Here is a 7,370-nt window from a genome sequence, read left to right on the forward strand (position 1 = left end):
CTGAGTATGAAATGGGGCCATTTCTAGAAGAATAAACGTAAGCTATATTATCTAAGTTCACTCATGAAAACCAGGAAAAGTTCAAGGTCAAAATGAACACAATACAAAACTAATTTGTACGAGAAAATGACGTTGTGTTATACATGTTGTCTTAGTCTACATAAAACACCGGATGGTTCAATAAATCAAATTCACCTTCTGGTAAAGTAAACCCCAATATATATAAACTATCAGTGGTTTAAGGTTTAAAAATGCCATCAACTCAAACATGATGAATTTTTTTTTTTGCAAACACTCTCGTTGGCCTGTCAATTTAAGTAAAGTCTGTACGATATAACTAATTTTATTCAGAGTTGAGTCCCTAAAATGTTCAAAGTCATATTTATTCATGTGAAGGATTGTTGGAAGTCTTTTTTGACTAAAACATAAGGCTGATATTTTTGAATTTCTGGTGGCCTTTCCAGCCAAACCGGCGGTTGTCATGGTCGGACTAATAGGTCGTTGGAAAGCTTCCAAAAAATACTATAATCTAGTAGATTCAAACCTCAAAAAATTGCCTGAAAATAATGCAATGAAATTGGTAACTTGGTGTAAACTAAGCACTGAAAATTTAACTAAGTCTCCAACACACCAAAAGTCCCTTTGGGCACATCAACAATTTTTGAGTTGTATATATATATATATTCACAATCTTATACATGTTCAAAGGCTTATAGGAGAGAGAAGTTGGCTGCCCCACGCCATCGCCGACGCTAGGTTTTAGATCTTGGGTTTTGGTGGAGGAGGGCCTCTGGTCCGGTAACTTTCTTTTTGGACCAAATTACTTTCAATTTTTGGCCTATTTCCTAACAAAAAAACATGTTGTTCGTGTTTAAACAACACATAATTCTTCTGAAAACAACACACACGAAGTCTATTTTTTTGCCAAAGATGCCAAAAATAAGAATAAGTCAACAGAAGGAACATTTTGCAGAAGAAGTTTCTCAACGCTCCACTCCCTATATTTTTGCTCATGTGTGCATGTGCAGCGTATGTCACAAATATGTGAATATTTCATTTCCTCTTTAAATAAGTTTTCTCTTCTCGTTCATTCAATATGTTTTTCTCAAAGTATTTCCTCTAGTAAAAGATCCCTAAACGTAAGTTAGTTCGAAAGTGTTTCGTGGTCTATTAGTTCACATAGAGCGTTCACATGTGACATGTAAATGGGTATTTTGTGGTTTTCAAAACTTTTTTTTAATGATTCATTTATATATATTCATTTTTTCCTTATAATAGTTTTATCATATTCATTGTTATTTTCGATTCAGATTTCTGGCTCTTATAGCCTTCTCATTACATTGATCTCTCTATCCATAAATTAACTCTCTAAACCGCTAAAATAAAAAAAATAACTCGTTTAAGCACCAAAATCTTGCTATTAGGAACATCACCAGACCTATATACTTTGATATATAATTCTTCCAATATACAATCTCCACACAAAGAAGAAACATTAATTATTTCAAGTTCATCAGAAAATCCAAAATGGCTAGAACAGAGCTACAAATAACTTTCTCCATTTTGTCAAACGTACTAGCACTCCGTTGAGTCCAGCCCACAAATCCAAAGTTTGTTCGAGCTCATGTCAGTGTTCTCTAAACACTGCCGCTCTCCTCAGCCATGCCTTTGCGACGTCTTTTACTCAAGTCAGTGTTCGCTTGCCGACCTCTTCTCTCTGTGTTAGTCTCCATCAAATCGCCTGATTATGAGAAGAAAGAAATAGTGACCACAACGCATACCGTTACAGATATTTTTATTAGGATTTGTTCGTTCTCAATTCTCTGCCGTCGTCAAAATTGTTCTTTGAATCACTTTTTCTTCTGGTTTTGTTCCTCATGATAGAGAACCATCAGTGTGTCATGCTCATTTCAGATGCGAGTTAATGAATATGGTGTTGATGGGATCTTAATCAGTTGATCTGAAAGCAATGCTTCAAAAATCATAGTGGTTTCGATGAGTGTGACTCAAAGCAAGCTCTTACTATGGTAGAGCTACTATGTCGATCGACGGAAGGATGACTTTAGTTTAGTGAACTGCACTATAGCAATTAAAAACAAAGACAATTTTATTGTATTTTCATGGCTGTAACTAAAAGCAAATAACAAAAGATAAAAGTTGCGATTAGAATAGTACTCCATTTTTTATTCTAAAATCGTGTAACACCAAAATGCAATTGGGTTTTAGTCTAATGTATTACTTCATCTTTTTCTTCAAAAGAGAATATTTTAAAATGATTCCAAAAAAATTATTCTATTTTTGTTCTAATAATTATTACTAATCTCTTCTACTTATAAACAATTACCAATCATACTTTATTGATCTAAAAGTCTTTAAAGCCTCATGCAAACACTCAAAGTCATTTTTCTTCTTTCTTTTCATTAAATGGAATTAAAAAAAAAAAGCTATAAAACATGATTTTTATTTACAATTATTAAGATTTATGTAAAGCTAAAAGCCTAAAGCCAAAAGTCTTCGCTGAGCTGGGCCAAAGTTTTGACAATAAAGAAAAAAGCAAGTGGTGTAAATTGTAACTAGACGAGAGTCTGGTGAGAGAGTTTTGGAAAAGAGTTAAGGTGTTCTTTTTGGGGTAATTTTATTATTTGTTAGTAAAAAACTACCCCAATAGTTTGAAAGTGACCTAAATTGTTATGAAAGCTGCTAAAAGTGATATGTTATGTAATTGACTCTTTAATATTCTCATAAAAATAGTTGCGTAAACTTTACTCTTCTGTCTTTTTAAGAAATGATTATAATCGTAATTTTTTTGTCAACTATCTAGTTATAAGAAAAAAAGACACAAGGTTCTCTCCCCACCCTATCTCTCTCTCGCGACGCAAAAAGAAAATCTCAGATCTGGGTAGCCACGGCCTCCGGACGGGTGCGTGAGAGTCCTTCCCGGGGCCGGCGGCGACCCCCTTCTTCTCTATCCTATCGTTTTTCCTTTGATTCACTGTGGTCTCCTCCATTCTTCTCGTCTTGTTCGGTTCTCTGCTCTGGAGACCCGCTGGCTTTGTCTTCGCACGTGAGAAGCTCCGGGTCGGTGTGTTTCAACCAGGTGATTGAGACTAGACCCGGGTTGGGTGCGGTCTCTCTCGGTGAAGTCGGCTCTTAGGGTTTGGCAGGAGGCCCCTTTAGCTTCCTATAGTGACAGCAGCGCGTGAAGGTGGTGGTTTTTCTCATCTTCTGCTCCGGTTTCGGTATCGTACTGTTTGGTCGGCGGCAGGTGAGTGGCAGGTTGAAGCGGTATCGTCTTCTCTTCCTTGGTGTCTCGGAAGCAGAGTGTTCTGACTTTGCTTGTCTTGGGAGTTATGGATTTTCCGTTTTGCTCAGATGCGGGCTTTGCCCGAGTTGCTGGTGTGTGTCGGGTCTTGTGGTTTGGTTCGTGGTTGTGGTGGTGCTGTGGTGTTGGCGGTAGTTGTCTATGTCTCCTCTGAGGCGGCGCGGTCTCACCCTGTTAATTTTCTTCCTCTTCCTAGATAATCTTTTCTGTCATTTGGTTGAGCTTAGTCAACTTAGCCTCTCGAAGCTCTGGTTGTTCGTGGGGTTTGTACTATGCCACTGGTACATCGTTTGACAGTACAAGCATACCTCCCTTCAGTCCTCGGAGATGGTGATTGGCGTTTTAAAAGATGGCTTCTTGTGGTCTGAGTAGTTTTCTCTCATCAGTGGCTCAATCGGCATGTAGCATATCCTGGTGCCGTGAGCAACCTTCTCATGGTAATGTTACCGCTAAAGCTTTTGCAGGTCATGGAGCATTGTTCGGTTTCATTTAGCAGCAGTTGTCCCGTATCCGCTTTCTTGTTTCTACATTCTCGGATTAGAGGTCCGTTCGGTCTCTTTGTATGTGGACGGTTCAGTGTTGTAGAAGCTGTGCAGCCGGTTATTGGCATTTTAAATGGAGGCTTCTTGTGGTCTGAGTAGTTTTCTCTTATCAGTGGCTCAATCGGCATGTAGCATATCCCGGTGCCGTGAGCAACCTTCTCATGGTAATGTTACCGCTAAAGCTTTTGCAGGTCATGGAGCATTGTTCGGTTTCATTTAGCAGCAGTTGTCCCGTATCCGCTTTCTTGTTTTTACGTTGTCGGATTAGAGGTCCGTTCGGACTCTTTGTTTGTGGGTGGTTCAGTGTTGTAGAAGCTGTGCAGCCGGTTATTGAGCAATTTTCAAAGGTCTGTATTCTGTAACCCTCTTCTACATTGCCTTCGAGCTTAAAGTCATAGATTATTACAAGCCATGAGGCGTTCACGGGGAGCTAGCTACTCCGGAGATGACATGAATGGTCCCATCCGAGGCAACAAGGAGAACCTCACATATCTATGGACATTGTCGTTGGTTGAGAACGATAACCGATACCTAAGAATTTTAAAAACGTGCTGGTGGAACGTGTTGGGTTTAGTGGGTGGGTAAAGCCGGTTTTGTAATACATTGACTTAGAATATTTTTTTTCAATTTGAGCTTGTACTCGGATATGAATCCCCTATTTTTGGGGTTAAATTAATATAATATATATTATTAAAAACAATATATATATATATATATATACATATATTTTGTCGAGGATTATAATCATTTAATCTCGTTAAATCTTGTGGAGTCTCTTAGTATTTTATATTTATAACTGTTTTGGATTTGTTATGACTATAAATACTATTAACGCGATATAAATTTCATTACTATTCATATGGTATATAGAATATAATATATACTAATATGGATAATCTATTCTGGAGAAAGAATAGCATTGTCGAGCCAGAATTAGACAGAGATCCTTATCCTTGGATAATCTGGTATATTTGGAAGCCCGAGATGACAAGCTCTTTAGGAGGATAGACATGGATCCATTAGAGCTAGTTCCTTATGCGGAGAGTGAGTGTCAAGGTTGGTTCAACGTAAACAAGATGGTGCCACCTATTCCACAAGTTCACAGTATTGAGGAACCCCAAGTCTTAAGCTTGGGGAATAACTGAATGATAGATGGATTATGGACATCTACAACACAGTTTAGTGGGTGTGGATGGGTTTGGATGGATAGCTTGGGGAAGGTTCAACTTATGGGGACACGAAATTACCCACACCAAGAGTCTGCCTTGCATTCAGAAGTGGAAGCACTACGATGGGCGATGGAGAGTATGCTCCAGCATTCGACATATGAGAGCTTTGGAACGGGTTGCAAGAATTTGATCACCATAATTAAGGACCCCCATGCTTTGCCAAACTTTTCAATAGAATTGGAGAGGATAGAGATTCTACAAATATGCTTTTCGGACTTCAAGATCCTTCATATTCCACGAGCGCAAAATCAGATTTCAGATTTTTTAGTTAGGACTGCGAAATCTTTCTATAGGGATCTATGTGTTATTGGTTGTTCTATTCCGGCGTGGTTACCCAAACTACCTCACGTTTAAGTAATAGAATAACCTTTCGTTGTTAAAAAAAAAAGAATATAGGATATAATATAGATATATGAAATTCAAAAAAAAAAACGAGGTATATAATATTCTTTTCCACCCCATGGTAACTTGAAAGCAACTCGTTGCACACGGTTTGTAATCTATACCACTCAACAAAAAAAATTGCAATGGCCAAATAAACACGCAACAAAATTTGTTGATGGGCATATCTGCAATTTGTTGGATCATATGAATAAATAAATAAGATGGGCATGAACGCGTCCAACAATTTCAAAAAATAAATAAAAACAAAATAATAGAATGACCACTTGGAAATCCCCAGTTATCATATATATTTGTGCAATATATTGAAAATTAAGAGAAATGTGAGGACTGAAAAGCATCATTAGATTCTTTGTTTTGCCAGTTTTAGCTAAGATTTGTTAAGCGAAAGTATTTTTCGGTATGAACACAAAGTTTCAAGTGAACTTATTGATAAGATAAATTATATTTATACGTTTTTAATCAAAATAGCCAATTAATTCTATCAGCGTATTATTTATCCTATAATATTACGACGGATTTGGCGGTGGAAACGGGGGTGGCCGCAAGTGATTTCCTTCTCAATAATATAAATATTTTTTTTTTGTCTCTATGGATTATGTTTTCTTACATGGGACTTACGTGACAAAAACTTAAGAGAAGAACTTTTTGTAACACCCCAAAACTAGCCCAATTAAAAACTTTTAAAGTCTAATGGGTTCTCTACAGCCCAACTAGAGATCCCTAGGGTTTTCCCTTTCTCCACTTATAAAAGCAAGATTCTATTCTTTTAGTCCCGCATCAGAAACATAGAAGCGAAACCCTGTAGAGAATTCCCGGAGATCAGAAGCCCTAGCCGTCGACTCCCTTCCTCTCTCCCCACGCCGCCTCTCTCCTCTCTCTCTCTCCTCGCCGCGCCTCTTTCTCTCTCTCGGCCGCGTCTCTCTCTCCTTGCCGTGAGCAGCCGCGAGTGGTGGTGGTGGCCGCGTGGTGTCATAGATCTCAGATCCGGTTTCTCTTACTCCTTATTCTCAGATCCAGATCTAGGCTAAGGTGAGGTGTTCTACCCAGATCTCTTTCATGATTTTTTATATTGTTGAATGGGTTGCTAGGATTGATTAGATCCTGTTTGATGTTAGGATGATAGATCATATTGCATCAGGACTCTCATACTGATTAAGAACTTTACACGAACGGGTTTAATGATGATTGATGATTGACTGATTGTTTGACTGGTTGAAGATCTGTGGTTTGTGATTGAGAGTTAGGATGGTTAGAAAGAAATGAACGTAGGATCATAAGAGAAAGGTTAACCGGTCTGGATAGATGAATGATAGGATATCTATGAATGAATGTTAAATGGATTGAGTGTGACACCGAGAACGGGTGGCGTCTAAAAAAAAGAAAGTAAGAAAGAGTCTAAGGGTTTAAGGAAATGATAAGGAAAAAAGAAATAAAAGAAAAAGGAAAAGTTAATTGATTGAAATACGAACCACCGAGGAACTGGTGGGGAGTATGGGAAAACGCGGCGGCCGTAGCGTTCAAAAACGGCAGGGTAAGAATAGAGGCGCCGGTAAGATTGAGTCACGCCGAGTCTTGGCGGGAAGGGGCCGTAATACACTGCAAAGGGTATAGACTAAATCCAAGGGAACCGGATGCCGAGTGTACCAGGGCAGGCGGCTCCACAGGAACGCAGCAAGAAAAGGGGAGGGTTGGTCCGCTTGAGCTGTGTAGGTCCTAGAGTACTAGGATGACTGGAGTCTTAAATAATAAACTGAATTGTGCGAATTGAGTGATGACTGAGTTCATTGCATTGCTTGTCTTCGTGAAATGAAACCTTAATAGCTAGTCAAGAAATGGGTGTAGTGACTAGTCGGTTCTCGTTTCGCATTGAGC

The sequence above is a fragment of the Brassica napus genome, chromosome C4, assembly GCF_020379485.1.
Source record: "Brassica napus cultivar Da-Ae chromosome C4, Da-Ae, whole genome shotgun sequence".
Taxonomy (NCBI): Eukaryota; Viridiplantae; Streptophyta; class Magnoliopsida; order Brassicales; family Brassicaceae; genus Brassica; species Brassica napus.